Source organism: Canis aureus, chromosome 15 (assembly GCF_053574225.1).
Source record: "Canis aureus isolate CA01 chromosome 15, VMU_Caureus_v.1.0, whole genome shotgun sequence".
Taxonomy (NCBI): Eukaryota; Metazoa; Chordata; class Mammalia; order Carnivora; family Canidae; genus Canis; species Canis aureus.
The window spans coordinates 53,255,491-53,273,739 of NC_135625.1; the positions used below are offsets into that span (position 1 = coordinate 53,255,491).

General features: G+C 44.1%; 1 long non-coding RNA gene across 2 annotated transcripts; it reads right to left on the reverse strand.

Annotated features, from left to right (window-relative positions):
- Positions 1–12,229: 12,229 nt before the first annotated feature.
- On the reverse strand, positions 12,230–16,385 carry LOC144284807 (uncharacterized). 2 transcript variants are annotated; one of them, XR_013353230.1, is made up of 2 exons: positions 14,889–16,385; positions 12,230–13,845 (listed from the first exon to the last, which is right to left on the reverse strand). It is a non-coding gene; the product is annotated as an uncharacterized LOC144284807 (long non-coding RNA). The 2 variants fall into 2 exon arrangements; XR_013353229.1 differs by having other exon boundaries at positions 12,230–13,849.
- Positions 16,386–18,249: the final 1,864 nt, after the last annotated feature.

Sequence of the window (18,249 nt, forward strand, 5' to 3'; positions counted from 1 at the left end):
TCCATAACGCGTCCCTGATGGCTGTGTTGCTGGGCATCACCTCCTGTGCTTCGCTGCCAACCCTACCTCCTTGTCAAGAGACTGACTGCCGTCTCTGCCCATTTTGTGATTGGATCGCGCATTACTGTTAACTTGTAAGGTTTTATCTATTCTAGATACTAGTTCTCTTTGGAACATATGGTTTGCAAATTTTTTCTCCCAGCCTGTAATCTTTTCATCCTGGTCACATGGTCCTGCACAGAGCACGAGTTTGAGTTTTTGATTCCGCTGAGGTCCAATTTATCCATCTTCCTTTTATGGATGGTGCTTTTGGTGTCAAGCCTAAGAACTCTGGCCCTAGACCCTGAAGAGCTTCCCTTTTTCCCCAAAAGTTGTGGTTTCACTCTTTACACTTAAGTGCAGGACCTACTTAGAGTTCATTTCAAGGTGTAAAGTGTAGGTCAGGTTTCATTTTCTGAGTGTGCCTGTGGATGTCCAATGGCTCCAGCACAACTTGTTGTTAGACCTGCCTTCCTCCACTTAAGCGCTCTTGCATGTTTGTTGAAAGTCGGTTGGGCTCCTTTGTGTGGGTCCATGGCCAGATTCTCTGTTTTGTTCATCAGTCTGTGTCTATCATGCCCCGATACCACACTGTCCTGGTTACAGTAGCTACCTAAGGCTTACCACAGCCTACAGTTTGCAGAGCAAGACACACTCCCCAGTGTCGTCGAGCCAAGGAAAGAACCTCAATCCCACCATGACAACATGTGACCCGGGGCAGGACTCTTTCTACCAGAGCCAGCCAGCTGGTCAGTGTCTAGGGTGGGCAAGGAGTCTAGGATCTAGCAGGAAAGGGACGACCTCCCCACCAGCCACTCGTCACTGAATGGGGTCCCTGGTCAGTCCCTCCCGTGGATGTTTCTTTCCACTGCTTTGATGGAAAGACTCCCTTGTCCCCTTTTGCCAGCCTCAGGGCCTGGACCACCTCCCTCTGTTGGGTCGGGGAGTGTAAGATCCCCCCCACTGAATTGCTGTTCATCCCTCGGGTCCCACGGTAGCCTACCCTCCTCCTTCCTCTCGCTGCCTCTTGCTTTATTTCCAGGGCAAAGAGGAATATGGAGAAGCAGGTCTACTCTACTATGTCCAGGCTGGAGGCCTCGCTGTATTATTTTTATGTAGCAGATCTTTGGTTCAAACTCACGTCTTTCACCCTAATTCTCCCTCTGCATCTTTTGTGCTATAATGACTCTCAAAGACAAGTTTTCAAGCAAATGAACAGCATGACAATTCAGATCGTTAAGGGACTCCAACACCATCAGCCCCGGGTGTTGTTTCAGGGCTTCCAGATGCCATACGTGATACGTGAATGAGCTTCAATCCTCACAACATGCCAATTGTCCATGTAGACCAGCCCACATTGTTGCAAAATTCAAAAAACATAAAAAAATCTGTCTTCTTTCAAGAAATGATGGAAGCCTAGGAAAGCTATGACTCGAAACCCTTGACACATATTCATTATGTAAATCTATTGTCACACCAAGTGTAGAAATAAAAGGAAAAAAAAGAACTCAAGTAAATCTCACATAGACCAGAATCGTAACCATGACTCCAGTGCTCCAGGCTCCCCCAGAGAGCACTATAATTAGTGTTCTAATTCTGCTACACCCCCACAACCAAATGCTCGGTTTTCATGGTGTGGTTAGAGAGGCAGCACTTTGTAGATGGGACACCAGGAGTATGGAGCTGGTGGCAGCACATCATGAAACCCCTAGTGGTGTGTGAACAGCTATTGAACACCTCAATCCCCAGGTCCCTCCTCCCAGACATTCCCCAGAAAGTCTGGCACCTCGCTTTCCTCAAAACCTCCTGGAACAGAGTTTCCAAGTGGTCAGAGACTTGGGGTTAGTAGGACCTGAAGCTATGGACGAAATGATAAACTGAAGACTTGAATGGTGAGGAACAGCAGCACACAGCTCATTCACCTGGTCCTTCTCTCACTAATTCAGCAATCCTTGAGTAGCGACTTTGAGCCACACAGAATGTCAGAGGCGCTCATGGAGCCTTAGGATCCACAGAAAGACCCAAACTGAAGAAGTACTAAACATAATTAAACAATAGAAAACACTAGAGGGACAACTTCCCAGTGCAAAGGAAACCTATGTGAGGGTCCCATATTGGCCTGGGGAGTTAGAGAAACCCACACTAGGAAGGGGAATCTGGACAAGACAGAGTCTGAGAGTGATAGGCTGCCCTAAAGCACCTGTGACTTCCCTGCTCTCAGCCATGGAGCCATCTGAGACAGCCACCCAGAGCCAACCTTCTCAAAGTCCCTCCAGAACTATCCAGAGCAGCCTTCCCAAACCCAGTCCTCCCATAGCCATCCAGACCCACTTTCCTAAAACTTATATTACAAAAGTATAATCCCATATATTAAAGAGGCTCATTGAACCCCAATCACAAGAATCATGACAAAAACTACATGTCGTACCATTTTGCCATGAACAAAGAGAAAATCTTAAATGCAGAAGAGAAATAAGACAACTACACGGAGAAGGATGAAGGTAAGGGCGAGTGCTAACTTCTCATGAAGACTTCTCGTTGAAGACAATGAAGAAATTTCTTTACCATTTGAAGAAAAATAACTGTAAACCTAGAATTCTTTATCCAAAAAGAATATCTTTCAAAAAATGAAAGTAAAATAAAATATTTTCCATCCATACTATAGCCAGAAGAACTTACCTCCAGCAAACAGAAGAAAAATTACACCAGATGGAAATCTGGACCAACGTAAAGGAATGCAGAGCATCAGAAATGATAAGTAGATGGGAAATTATGAAGACTTAAAAATGAATTAACCTTTATAAAAGATAGCTGAATGTTTAGAGCAATAATGACAAAACTATATTGTGGAATGTATAACATATGTAAAAGTAAAATACGTTACAATAATAGCACAAAGAACAGAAAGGAAGAAGTAGGAGCATAGTGTAAGTTGCATTTACTATATGGGAAGGGGCACGATCTTGCTCAAAGGCAGGTCAATTAAAGATTTATATCATAAACTCTAAAAAACTAAATAAACCACTAAAGTATCACAATAAAAAAATAGCCAATAATGTAGCAACATAAATGATATGGAATTATAAAAAAGAAATGGTCAATGAATCCAAGAGAAAGTAGAGAAACAAGAAAAAGAGAACAAACAAACGGGACAGTAGAAAACAAGTAGCAAGTGGATAGAATTAGACTCAACTATGTCCATAATCACACTCAGTATAAATGGTCCAAAACCCACTTAAAAGTTAGAGATTGTCAGATCCAATGAAAAACCACAGCCCCAGCACATAATAGCCACCAGAAAAATGACTTTATTTCTTTTAAGGTTTTATTTATTTATTTGAGAGAGAGAGTGAGAGGACAAGCAGGCAGAGCAGCGGAGGTAGAAGGAGAAGCTGAGCAGGGAGCCTGACTCGGGACTCTATCCCAGGACTCCAAGACCATGGCCCAGGCCAAAGGCAGACACCCAACCTACTGAGCCACCCAGGCGCCCCGAGAAAGTGACTTGAAATGCAAAGACACAAATAAGTTAAATGTAAAGGATGCAAAAAGATATTCCATACTAATCGAAAGCAAGTAGTCACACATTAATGTCTGACAAGGTTGATTTCAGACCCAGACTGTTAGAGGGGAGACACAGAACTATGTCGTGAAGAAATAGATGTCCGATCATCAAGAGGACATGACAAAAGTCCTAAGTGCTTATGTACCTAACAGAGCTTCAGGATACATGAAGCAAACATGATAAAGACAACGAGGTAGAAACAGTAGTCACGGATTTCAACATCCCTCTCAGTAAATTGATGGCGGATGTAGACAGCCCATCAGTTACAACACCGAGGACCTGACCTGAGGGACATTCCAGAAGAACAGGATACTTGGCAGCAGCAGAACATACATTCTTTCCAAGTGCAAATGGAATATTTGTCAAGATAATCCATAGTCCGGGCCATGAAACAAATCTTAACAAATTGTGAAGGATTTTAGTCATAAAGATATGTTCTCCAATCACGAAATGAAATTAGGTTGTAAATCAATACTAGAAACATGTCTCGAAAATCTGTGAATGTTTAGTAACTAAATAAAATGTTTCCAAATAAGACATTGAACAAAGAAGAAACTTTAAGAAGAAATTAGAAAGGGTTTTGAACTGAGTGACAATGAAATGCACTGTATCAACACGTGCAGGCTGCCGCTGGAGCAGCGTCTGGAGGGAAATACATATCACTTAGCACCTACCCTAGAAAAGTTTGTTTAAAACCAACAATTCCAACTTCCATCTTCCATCTTAGGAAACTGGGGGGGGGGGGGGGGGAATAAAAATCAACATAGTACGAGAAGGAAAAAAAAATCATACGGATGAGAATGGAAATCCATGAAAAAAAAAAAAGCAAAACAACAGCAAGAATCAATGAAACAGAAAGCTGGTTCCTTCAGAAAATTGATGTAATGAATAAGTCTTTGGCTAGATTGACCAGGAAAACCAAGAGAACAAAAAAGTCACGAACAGCAGGAGTGAGAAGTGGCAGCCCTTCAGGTGATATAGATATTAAGAGCATAATAAGGGACTATTGTGGACAGACGCATGCCAATAATTCTGACAACTAAGACAAAGTGGGCAAGGTCCTTGGATGACAAACTACCGAAGCTCACTCAAGAAAAGAAGACAAACAGCCTTATGTCTGTTAACAAAATTGAATTTGTAGTAAAAACCAAGGGACAGATAAAATTCCAGGCCCAGGGAGCTCCACTGGGGGAATCCACCAATATTTAAGAAATAAAATGGGGCACCTGGGTACCTCAGTCGGTGATGCAACTGCCGTCAGCTCAGGTCATGATCTCAGGGTCCTGGATTCAACCCTCATGTTGGGCTCCCTGCTCAGCAGGGAGTCCGCTTCTCCTTCTGCCTCTGCCCCTCCCCCCACTCATGCGTGCTCTCGCTCTCTCTCACTCACTCAAATAAATAAATAAAATCAAGAAAAAAAAAGAAAAAGAAATCAAACCAATTCTAGACAAACTGTGCAGAGAAGTGGACGGGGGCCTGCCCATAAGTGGCCGGAAGTCTCTGCTACCAAAACCAAAGACATTCCCCCAAAATAAAATAAAATAAAATATAATATAATATTTTCACAAGCATGGGTGTAAACATTCTCAACATAGTGTTAATAAATTGAAGCTAACAATATTTAAAAAGATAAATCACAACCAACTGAGGTTCAATGCAAGGTTGGTTTAAAATTAAACTATTGGGGACACCTGGGTAGCTCAGTGGTTGAGCATCTGCCTTCAGCTCAGGTCATGATCCCAGGGTCCCAGGATCGAGTCCTGCATCGGGGTCCCTGCAGGAAGCCTGCTTCTCCCTCTGCCTATGCCTCTGCCTCTGTGTGTGTGTGTCTTTCATGAATAAGTAAACAAAATCTTTTTTAACTAATCAAATTAAATTAACAACTAGTATAATCCACCATATTAATAGGCAGAAAGGAAAACGCACATGTCATCTCAATGCAGAAAAAGCAGCATCCATCCCCAGCAAATTAAAAACAGAAGGGAACTTTTTCAAACTGATTAAAGTCGTGTACAAAAACACCATAGCTAACATCACCTTGACAGAAGAGCAGTAGACACTTTCCCTCTGAGATCAGTGACAGGACAAGGCCTCCACTTTTCACTGTTCTGTGTGACATTCTTATGCGGTTCCAGCCACTTCAGTAAGACAGGAAAAAGAAATAAAAGGGAGCAGAGAAAGAAAAGTCTTTTCAGCAAATCTGTGCTGAAACAGCTAGAGATAGATAAATACCAAAAAAGGAACGAGAAGAAGAAAGAAAAGAAGGAAAAGGAAAGAAAGAAGAAAGAAAGAAAGAAAGAAAGAAAGAAAGAAAGAAAGAAAGAAAGAAAGAAAGAAAGAAGTTGATAAATTGCATCATATACAAACATAAAGTTAACCACGGTCCTAAATGTACAGCCTGAAACATCACACTTCCACAAGAAAATATAAGAAAATGTCTTTTTATTTATGTTGGACTAAGATTTCTCTGATGCAACATAAATATGATCCATAAACACAAAAAAATGATAAATTAATCTTCATGAAAATGTACAGCTTCTGCTCTTATAAAGAATAAAAAGACAAGCCACAGATGGAAAGACAATATTTTCAAAATACGTCTCAGCAAACCACCAAAACTGAGGAAGCAAACCAAGAAAGAAAGAAAAAGACAGGAGTTCCACCAGCCAGAGAGCAAGCAGGAGAGGGGTGAAGAATTTCCCAAGACCTTGTCTTGGGAAAGGGGCTTGTCTGTCCGCGGAGCAGGAGAGATGCGTGTGAGACCGACAGTGTTCGCCACAACAGCTGCTGTGTATTGAGTGTATGAAGAGGAGATTTTTCCACTCAAGGATGAATTTCTGATGGTGTGATGGTTAATCTGATGTGTCAGGTCGCCTGGAGTGTGGTCTCAGAGAGCCGGTCAAACACTTTTCTGGCTGTTTCTCTGAGGGTGGCTTTGGATGAGATTAACATTTAAATCAGGCGGGATCCCTGGGTGGTGCAGCGGTTTAGTGCCTGCCTTTGGCCCAGGGCGCGATCCTGGAGACCTGGGATCGAATCCCAAGTCGGGCTCCCGGTGCATGGAGCCTGCTTCTCCCTCTGCCTATGTCTCTGCCTCTCTCTCTTTCTCTCAGTGTGACTATCATAAATAAATAAAAATTTAAAAAAAATTTAAATCAGGCAATTTTGAGTAAAGCAAATCACCCTCCATAATGTGGGTGGGCCTCGTCCAATCAGGTGAAGGCCTGCCTAGAACAAAGGCTGACTCCCCCGAGCAAGGGAGAAGTCTGCTCTTCCTGGGCCTCCAGCTGCCGGCCTTCCCCCGGCAGATTTTGGAGTCACCAAGTCTCCACCATCGTGTGAGCCAACTCCCTAAAGTAGATCTACTTACACACTTACCTCCAGTTGGTTCTGTTTCTCCCTGACTCACACGGCTGGCTTTCCAGACTGCGAGGGGTCTGTTGGCCACCGACACCCGGACTGTTAAGCCAGAGTCACACATGTTGATTAGGCCTCATCCTGCCTCACGAACCACAATTTCCAGAAATGAAAACTTGTGCGAGCCTGGAAATGGCATGTGAGCCTCCCAGGTTCCCAAGCTGCACCTGGTGCTTACGTGTTAGGAAACACCCTCGCTGGCCATCAGTCTGATTCTGCGGCAGAGCCGAGTCTGCACCGCGGGTGGGAGGAGGCGTGAGTTTGTGCGTGGGGAGGCATGCGAGGGGGCGCCAATCTGTCCCTTCCACGCAGGAACGCGGACAGCACCCGAGCCTGGAAACCAAGAAGTTGCAGCAGATACTCATTCTTCAGATACAAGGACGCGGAGAACAGACAAGCATCTCAAAGGGTCCAGAGTGGCTGCATCTGGGGCCTAAGAGTTTGGGGTGGGTAGGGACTGAGCAGTGATCACGGCTTCCCTTCAAAGTCCAGAGCTTTTGTCCTACAAATTATAAAGTTACAGCTTATAACCTCTTGGTGTCAGTTTATTAAAAAAAAAAAAAAAAAAAAATCAGTCGACCAGATATCTGAAACCGCCACATGGAAGACACTGTGCTGGGCTCAGTAAGAAGAGAATTAATGTCCTCAAAAAGCTTCAGAAGATTTAGGCATTTTCAACCAGAGCAGTCAAATATCTGAACCATGTAATAAACAGTATCAAACAACTGAAAACAATAAAAGTGATACAAAAAAATAAAAAAAGAATGTGTAACTGGATTGTCTCTGGTCTTCCCAAGACACCACAAACTTAACAAATGCATTTAGGTTTTACTAAAAACCAAAGCAAAATCACCTAAGTCCAGAAAACACTTTTCGTTTCATTTCTTTTCTTTTCTTTCTTTTCTGTTGTCTTCATCAATTTATATGAACCAAATCCATTGTGAAATGAGAGTAGCAAGTATCTCAGAGGAAATCGTTGCTTAACTGTTGGAGGTTAATGTGTGTGAAATTAATCTGGACCTGAATTTTGATGTGATATTTGTATGGAAAGGAGAGTTATTTTTTAAGGTGTTGGAGCCTAGAGCTGTACTGGGTAAACTATCATATGAATAAAATGAAAGCATATATATACCTGCTGAAAAAAAAAAAATACAAAAAAACCAAAAGTGCATTGTTTGTTAGAATTTTAGGCTCATTAGGAGAAAAGATGACAATGCTTCAGACTGGAACGTTTCCCTCCATTTTGCATCCATCCACACTACACTGAACACAGCTACAACCTCGTGTGACACATCTCTGCTAGAGAGGAAAATGTAGCTTGGTATCTCGATCACACAGATATTAAAACAAGTGCATTTTCCTCTCTTTAAACTGATGATGACCTATGGCTAATCCCCAAGCCTATTTCACCGGGTGACAAAAACTAAAACCCTATCAGTCGTGCATGAACAGCTATTTATTTTGTTTAAAGCCGGTCAAGTATTAAAGATATGAAACACAATAATACATCTAGATCTCTTCAGTCTAGAAAAATATATCATTATTTGGATGACAGTTCTAGCATACTCGGTACTGCACAAAGGCTTTCTCTAGAATGGATAAAATTAACAAATAACCATAAGGAAATTAAGATTACCGGTGCATGGAGCCTGCTTCTCCCTCTGCCTGTGTCTCTGCCTCTCTCTCTCTCTCTCTCTCTCACTGTGTGCCTATCATAAATAAATAAAAATTAAAAAATAAAAATAAAAAAGACCAGGGAGAAACCGGCCCCTGGATCTCACAGGAAGATCTGACCTATTTTCTGGAGCGGCAACCTGAGCACTATCTTAATAATACAAATATGCATTTTATAAGGCCACTTCTTTAAACATCCTTAAGTGCACGTCATTACCACAAACACTGGGAAGTCCATTCTGCCTTAGAAAACAAAAGCAATAAAAAATAAATTTATTATTAAAAAAAAGAAAACAAAAAGAGAACAAAAGCAAGGCAGGGAGGGCAAGGGGCTCTCCTGCGCGGTGCTAAGGCCAGGGGGAGCGGAAGCACACGAGGAAGGGAAGGCAAGGAACGTGCGCTCAGGCCTGCAGAGCAACCGCAGCACAGAGGCCCAGAGGCCCAGAGGCCCAGAGGCCGGAGCCCCTCGCAGCTCCTGAGCACTGGGCCGCAGGAGGAGCGGGGCCGCCACTGCTCCAGGGAGGCTGCGGAGCCAGAGGCAGGCGGGACCCGGAGAGAGGGATTTCCATCCCCTTGCGGATGAGCCCCGAGAATGAACTCTAACGAGGTCCAAATCCCTTGCCAAGAAAGTAAGGTGGAAACTTCAGCCAACACGTGAGGATCTGAGAACCCGACCTTCTGGACCACTGACACCTTTGTTCACTTCCACCAGGAACGTTCATCAAGTCGCAGTTAGAAAACACCCATTTCAGCAAGAAAACACTTGTCAGGAAGCAACCAAGAACATTGAAATTACCCACTTAATTGGGAACTATTCCTTGACACTGACAAGATAGCTTTCGTGGAAGATATATACTTATCTCTGTAGGCACCTTAATAAGTTGTGAGTTTAAATCAGTAACATATAAAAGGAAATTTTCTAGAAATAATAAATAACCTTGGTTTTAGATGAATTGATGTGACTTCTATCTTTCCACATAGAAGTGATCGTTTAGCAGGGCTATATGTCTGTTCGGTCCTACTTGTTCACAACTAAACCGTGGCAAATGATCACAAGATATTAATTCTATTCTACCCTGGATACTGTCTGCAGATGGAGAAATGGGAAAAGACAGAAGAAACGGAGTCCTGAGCTCATGCAACACTGAGGCAATAACATAGGCCAACCTGGGATCCCTGGGTGGTGCAGCGGTTTAGCGCCTGCCTTTGGCCCAAGGCGCGATCCTGGAGACCCGGGTTCGAATCCCACGTCAGGCTCCCGGCGCATGGAGCCTGCTTCTCCCTCTGCCTATGTCTCTGCCTCTCTCTCTCTCTCTCTCACTGTGTTCCTATCATAAATAAATAAAATTAAAAAAAAAACATAGGACAACCTCTCACTCCTTAACATAAGCAAGCCGAGGTGTAAACATAAGCATATGTTTTCCTCCATTTTGGCTCGAGAGTTATTTCTGGTATAAATATTTTTTTTTTTTTACAACAAAAAAGAGCCTATAAGCACTATTTTTCTTAAAATGGGCCATCATTAAAAAAAAAAAAAAGGTAGAAAGGGAAAAAATACTGCTAACCATTGGGGTAAGAGAAGAAATGAGAGGGGAAGACCAATAAGCAGTGGGCGAGTCATGGTGACAGTGAGCCTGAGGCCAGCAGGAATAAAGTGACCAACAAGTTTTACCAAGAACACTCCACAGACATCACACGATGGTCACTCAACAAGAGGAAAATATCTCAATGCATCCATGAGAATAAGGTACCCATTTCAGTGGTAGAACAGAAAACGGTATTTACCCTACAGACATTCCTAAGGAATAAACACTGAGGAAGATGACGAACCTTTTTTTTTTTTTTCTTTTTAAGTAGACTCCATGTCCAGCAGCCAGCATGGAGCCCAATGTGGGGCATCATGAGATCAAGAGCAGAAAGCAAGAGTCTGAGGCTTATTCCAGTGAGCCCCCCAGACACCCTGATGATGATCTTTTAATACAGAAAATGAAAGTAATGACAACTTAGCCAAAGGAACACAGTTCTTTCAAATGGACAATCAAGTGACAATTCCAGGAGTTAAGCTCATACTCTTCTGATAGGAAAATTTTGAATCTCTTTAGATAAATGTAATTCAGAATATTTATAAACTGTATTATCCTCCTCTCATTTAAAGGTAACCTAAGGTTTTGGGGTGCCTGGGTGGCTCAGTCGGTGAAGTGTCTCCCTTCAGCTCAGGTCATGATCCCAGGGTCCTGGGATCCAGCCCCACTTTGAGCTCCCTGCTCAGCGGGGAGCCTGCTTCTCCCTCTCCCTCTCTCTCTGCCCCTCTTCCCTGGTATACTCTCTCCCTCTGATTAACAAAATCTTTCAATAAATAAATGTCAGTGAAGTTTCAAATCAACCCAAATTACTGTTAGCAAACTTGCAAAGACAACTGCATGTGCACATTGGTATGCTTTTTTCTAGGAATGTTTAGGTTTGGGATACTTTCATGTTTTCAGAAAAAGAGTTATGTTTCCATCTAAACCGAAAAGCAGGGAACAATGATGCTTTCATAAAATTTTAACAATGCAATACAAGCATTTCTGAAAAAGGAGAGAAAGGAAAGGAGACAAGCAAGACCCCGAAACCCTATAGGGTATCACGTCTGGTCGTCCGGGCCTAATGGTTTACAGCAAACCAGAACCAGGTAGCAGAGCTGCCAGTACTTCTATTGCGCAGTGGGCCTAGGTAACACCTGGTATGGATAAAAATGGGGGGGGGGGGGCAAGATTTTACTTATCAATAAGATCAAAGATACTATGAAAAGGAAGATGACGAATCACAAATCCCAAGTGTCTGGTAAAAAGGAGATAGAGCCAGCATCCATCAAAAGAGCTCAGGGATCTGAAACAGGCCTAGGGAAAACCCATTCACCTGAACAAAAGCCCTGACCAATCCTGGGCTCGCCCTGGGGCCTCAAGACTCCCCATGTCAACCACCACACACTCTCTGAGTTTTACAACCTGAGTTGATGCCTCCCAAATTCTTCACTAAGGAAATACTAAGGTTTTTATCGAAGTATTCATTAATTAACAACTTGAAAGAAACAGGTACATTTCCCATGTTCTGAAATTATTTAGGTCTTAGACTCTCTGACACGTGGATCCAATTTAAAATCTTCTAGTGGAAAAGGTGGTTGGGGCGTTAAAGCCCCCCTGAGACACTGTCAAGGCAGATAACTTTGCTGGCCCCTGGACACCACAAACTCGGATTTCCAGTGAGCCTTTTCCCCTCCTGCTATTTACAGTCACTCAGAGCCCAGCTGACCTCCACCCAGGGAACCAGGAATGCCATCTCCTTCTATTAGAATATGCACCTGACTCCCACGCGAGAAAAACTTAGCAGGGCTGTTTCAGCGGTGGTCATTGTGCAGAGGCTCATTTTCTCGATTCCTATGAGCAAACTCAGTCATAAAGATACTTTGGCTTACTATATTACAAACAGAATTACTCCTTGAAAATAAGAAAGACTTTAGAATGAACTTGCAAATTAATTGAGTCTATTATTTTGGAATGTGAATTGAATGTGGTTATATTTAGTTCTTTATATTTAAGTGTACAAGACTTCAGAAATACAGGAGTGTACTTAGTACCTTAAAGTAAGTTCATACAAATTTAGGGACAAAAAACAAAAACATGTTCTTACGCGAGCCGTCATTTCAGGTGTTCATGAAGTCAAACATATATATTTGAAATGATCTAACTTTCTGTCTAATGACAGTCATGCAGACAAAATTTACTGGTTCATCAAACTATAGTGCAAGTATATGAATTTATTTGTAATAAATTATCATTTTTGCATATATCAGTCAAAGCACAAGGCCTAAACACTTGCAACCAAAATGAATTATTAATTTAATTGTCACAAAACATGAGACACCTAGGTCTGGGAAATGAACAAGGGGTAGTGGAAGGGGAGATGGGTGGGGGGTTGGGGTGACTGGGTGATGGGCACTGAGGGGGGCACTTGGCGGGATGAGCACTGGGTGTTATGCTATATGTTGGCAAATTGAACTCCAATAAAAAAAATTAATTGTCACAGCCTATTTGGCTAAGTTCTATTACTATTTGTTATAATATGCAATGCATAAGGGGGAGAATCAGATTGAAAATCTAAAAAAGTAAACCGATTATTTTGTCCTGGAGAAATTAAAATACAGCAAGGTGACAAAATTAGAGCCAAGGCATTAATGTTTTAAATAGGTAAAAAAAAAAAAAAAAACAATGTTTACCTTAATTTAAAGAACAGTTGTGCCCAAAGGGAAGGTTCAACCTGCTGATAAAGAGTTCCTTTGTTTCCAGATACCATGAAAAGGTCTCAATTCCCTCTCCGAGGTAGGAAGGAGAGTGGAATGGGAGCCCTTTGGCGCTGGCTTTGCTACTTGACTGTGACTCTCCCCAGCTAAGCAGGTCTACTGGGAGAGGACACTGCTGCGGGGCTCTGGGCCTTCTGACTTGGTATTTTTGTGCAGAGAGAGGGAGCGCCCCAGAAACAGGTGTCCTAAACTAGAAGGCTTCTGAAACACAGAGGTCTTTGAAATAACAATTCAATGGAAGATGCTCAGTTGAGAGGAACTCAACAGCCTGGACTACATGGGGGTCAGGACCCAGAAGATGGTGTATTTTCCCTCTTCAGGTTCCTTTCCTGATGTAGAAGCAAAACTGGATTAATGCCAGAGAAAAAGCTTAGCACCTCTCAAAGGGTAGAAAGACATGCCATGTTTCTCTTGCCTCAGTGTGGCCTCCCTCTACGTGTCAAGGGAGGAAATGAGCGGACATCAGCAAGTGTCCCTGGAGGATACAGAAAAGGTCATGGGAACCAAACAGTACATGTGGGCTCTTCCCCCTCCTGTCATAATACACAAGAGGTGTCTACTGTATTTAAGTCCTTGGAGGATAAAAATACGTATCAGGTAATGAATTATTCATTGTACGAAATGATGTGAAAACTTATTTAACCTTTTTAAATTCCTAAATAAGGGTTCCCTGGGTGGTGCAGCGGTTTGGCGCCTGCCTTTGGCCCAGGGCGCGATCCTGGAGACCTGGGATCGAGTCCCACGTCGGGCTCCCGGTGCATGGAGCCTGCTTCTCCCTCTGCCTGTGTCTCTGCCTCTCTCTCTCTCTCTCTCTCTCTCTGTATCATAAATAAAAAAAATATATATATACATTAAAAAAATTCCTAAATAAAAAGCAAAATGATACATTTGAGTTCAAAACATATACTAGTTACACAGGAGGGGAAGGATTTTCTTTTCAGTAATCATCTGATCTGTTTTCATTCAAAATTTATTTGGGGAACAAAATATACGAAGTACCTATATGTAAAGATTCTCAAGGGGAGATAATTAGTACAAGAAAGGACAATGGGATTAGAGTCAGAAAAATAACAATTCTAATATTCATTAATTAAAAACACTAAGTTTTTATTAAAAAAAAAAACACTGAGTAAGTTACTACACATTCCTCAATCTCAGTCCTTAGATCTAAAAACCTGGAATAATGCTGCACTGCTAATAACAACTCAAAGTGATTACTGAGATCATGCATGTGAAAGCAACAAAAACACAGCATTACAAATGTTTTGCTTCCACTCCTTATAGACTCATGAAACAAAACTTTGACAAGTTCCAAATTAGAATTTAAGTGATAAAGAATTTGTTGAATTTGAGGAATAATGCGTTCAGGATATGTTAAATACATAGAGTTTGGCTCAAATTAAATATAATGCTGCAAAGAGAAGACCAGACATCAAAATATAAGGAGTAGGCATACATAACGCTCAGTACTTTGACAAATAGTCACGCCCAAACTAACGTGCTAAAGAAAAGACTAGGCCTGCAATAGAAGAGTCAAGCTAAACTGCTTGTAAACACAGAAAATATTGGTAAGAGCATTTTACATTTTTAAAAAAGGCAATGAAACATTTGTAAATAAGGAAGAGGTCCTTGGAGGTCCTAAGCTGCAGACTTGTATAACAAACTGCATCATTACTGACAACTTAAAAAAGTACTAAAATCCTAAAGTTTCCAGGAGTGTCTACAGAGTTTCAGATACCATCCCAGAGGATCCGGGGGTAAATATCCTCTGTCATTGAAAGAAAGAGAGAGGAATTTTCACTAGCTCTGAGTTGTACATTTTGCAGATTCAAAAAGTTTGGAAGTAGCCATACTCACCTGAGAGCTGACATTGCTCTGTCTCTGCTCAGCTAATAGAATTCAGTCCATGTGGTGAAGCTAATTATGATACGGTAGCAGGAGAGAGAAAAAAAAAGAAAAAGCCTGGCAGTTGAGGACATAATCACTGTGGTGTCATTTCTCACGACTCGGCAACCATAGTATTACTTGGGGGAAGACACAAGATGTATTTCTTTTTTAGTATCAGCAATGTTTAATTCTACACTGAGAATCTGAAAATACTGTTTAAAGTACAGGAAGAAATACACAAAGTTTACTTTTACATCATTATTTTAACTCAAACACATGTGCAGAGGTCAATCCCCTCCGAATAAACTTTTCTACTGTTTCAACTTTATTTCACAATTTCACAAATTCAAAGTCCTTCAAATTGTTGCAAATATTTTTAGAACAGAATTTTCAGAATTCAAAGGACATTAAATGTTTGTGGAAGAGTGGTATGACATGTCCTATTCAAGGACGGAGCACCACAGACGCAAAACCTGATGAACCGGGCAGCTCCGGGGGCTCAGTGGTTTAGCGCCACCTTCAGCCCAGGGCCTGATCCTGGAGACCCGGATAGGGTCCCGCGACCGGCTCCCTGCAGGGAGCCTGCTTCTCCCTCTGCCTGCGTCTCTGCCTCTCTCTCTCTCTCTCTCTCTCTGTGTCTATCATGAGTAAATAAATAAAATAAAAAACACGATGAACTGATGTGATAAGCATTCTAGAGGTCACATCATTAAACGAGGCCTAAAATGCAAATATAATTGTGTTTGTTACATTTTTAAAAATGACCGAAAATTACCTTTCTTTGGGGTGCCAACTCCATGATTGCCTAGTAGAGGTGTATGTAAGTGCTGATTCATTACAAAAGCAACCCTAAAGAAAGAAATAAGCATAATCCTAGAACTAAAACATGACTCTCTGCTAAGAACCTGTGCATGAAGTAGTTAAAAACAGGCATTTATATGCGGATATGACCCGAAAATGCACATTGCAGGGGTGCTCCTGGCGAACAAGAAGCTTGTCTCTAGATCCAAGGCGCTGTCACACCTAGAAGAGAATGTAGTAGTGACAGCAGTCGCTTCAGCCCGCTCAAGGCGGCACTTCCCTACAGTCCTCTAGTTTCCTGTAATCAAAAAACCCCACAGCCCAGGGGAGGAGCGAGGTTAGAGCCCAAAGTGGCCAAGCAGCAGCGCGCCCCGGGCTCCCGCCCCGCCGCCCCGCCCAGGCCAGGCCCCCCGCGGCCGCGCGCTCCGGGCTCCAACGGCCTCAACGGAAGGAGGCGCGGGGGGCAGAGGCGCATCAGTCTGGGGGGGACCCGGGCGGGGGCCGTTGGGGAAGCCGCGGCCTGGACCGGGACCCACCGGCGGCTCCCCCTGGGGCAGGGCTCTGACCCGCACTCGGCCTGCGGTAAGCAGCGCCCCACTGCGCGATGGGGGCTGAGGGCGGCCCGCGGGGGGCGCGACCTGAGGCCGGCGGGGTGGTCCGCGGGGGCGGGGGTCGGCGGGGGAGGCTGGGGGTCGGGCGGGACCTGAGGCCGGGCGGGGCCGCGGGGGGCGGGCAGGGGCCCGGGATGCTGGGGGTGGGGGTGGGGGCGTGGGCCAAGGAGCCTGGGGGGTCGGGCGGGACCTGAGGCCGGGCGGGGCCGCGGGGGGCGGGCAGGGGCCCGGGATGCTGGGGGTGGGGGGGGGCGTGGGCCAAGGAGCCTGGGGGGTCGGGAGGGACCTGAGGCCGGGCGGGGCCGCGGGGGGCGGGCAGGGGCCCGGGATGCTGGGGGTCGGGGGGGGCGTGGGCCAAGGAGCCTGGGGGGTCGGGAGGGACCTGAGGCCGGGCGGGGCCGCGGGGGGCGGGCAGGGGCCCGGGATGCTGGGGGTGGGGGGGGGCGTGGGCCAAGGAGCCTGGGGGGTCGGGAGGGACCTGAGGCCGGTGGGGGCCGCGGGGGGCGGGCAGGGGCCCGGGATGCTGGGGGTGGGGGGGGGCGTGGGCCAAGGAGCCTGGGGGGTCGGGAGGGACCTGAGGCCGGGCGGGGCCGCGGGGGGCGGACAGGGGCCCGGGATGCTGGCGGTGGGGGGGGCGTGGGCCAAGGGGGTCGGGAGGGACCTGAGGCCGGGCGGGGCCGCGGGGGGCGGGGCGCGGCGGGGGAGGCCCCGGGTCGCCCCAGGGCTGCAGCGGGACTCGGCCAGGCCGGTTCCCGGGTGGCCCCATCGCTGCTCCGCGCCCCGCTGTCCAGGTCCCGAGGTACTGCCCTAAGGAACCTGCCAAGGCCCCTGTTATTACCCGAACCCTCATGGACTCTATGATTGTGGCCACAAAATTAAAATTCTTTCCATTTTCTAAATTTCTACAAGTTTAGCAGACAATGGCGAGAATTTTTGTAAGACATACGAATTGTAGATTTAAAAAGATGTGAGTATAACATGGATTATTTATAGGATAAGTTATAATTTGCGTAATTTCCTCTGAATAAGTTCTAAGAAATTAACTTACATAATTTAAAAGACACTGGCTTTAATATTTGTAATATTGAATATAATGGTTTTGAGCTTGTACCTTGTGAAAGATTTAAGAATTAAGCATAAACTCTTATCACTTGATTATTGTTATTTTCAAAGTGCATTGATCAGCGACTGAACCACAAAATATATAGGTTAAAATAACTGGTTTTATTCTCCCTAGGTAACCTTTCTAAACATCATAGTTGATAATGTTTTCTTACTAGCACGGTGTTAGACAAGATAATGATTTGAAGGTCCTTGTAGCTTGAAGAACAGGTAATCTGGTCTGTGTATTCTTACTGTCTATATAGTAAGGAAGAATTATATTTATTTTTAAGTTATAACTGGTATTAAAATATGTATTTTTTGGACAAACAAATCAAAATAGAATTTTATTTTTTTAAATAATAAATTTATTTTTTATTGGTGTTCAATTTGCCAACATACAGAATAACACCCAGTGCTCATCCCGTCAAGTGCCCCCCTCAGTGCCCATCACCCAGTCACCTCCACCCCCCCCTCACCTCCCCTTCCACCACCCCTAGTTCGTTTCCTAGAGTTAGGAGTCTTCCATGTTCTGTCTCCCTTCCTGATATTTCCTACCCATTTCTTCTCCCTTCCCCTCTATTCCCTTTCACTATTATTTATATTCCCCAAATGAATGAGACCATGTAATGTTTGTCCGTCTCTGATTGACTTACTTCACTCAGCATCATTCCCTCCAGGTCCATCCACGTCGAAGCAAATGGGTATTTGTCGTTCCTAATGGCTGAGGAATATTCCATTGTATACATAGACCACAGCTTCTTTATCCATCGTCTTTCGATGGACACCGAGGCCCCTTCCACAGTTTGGCTATTGTG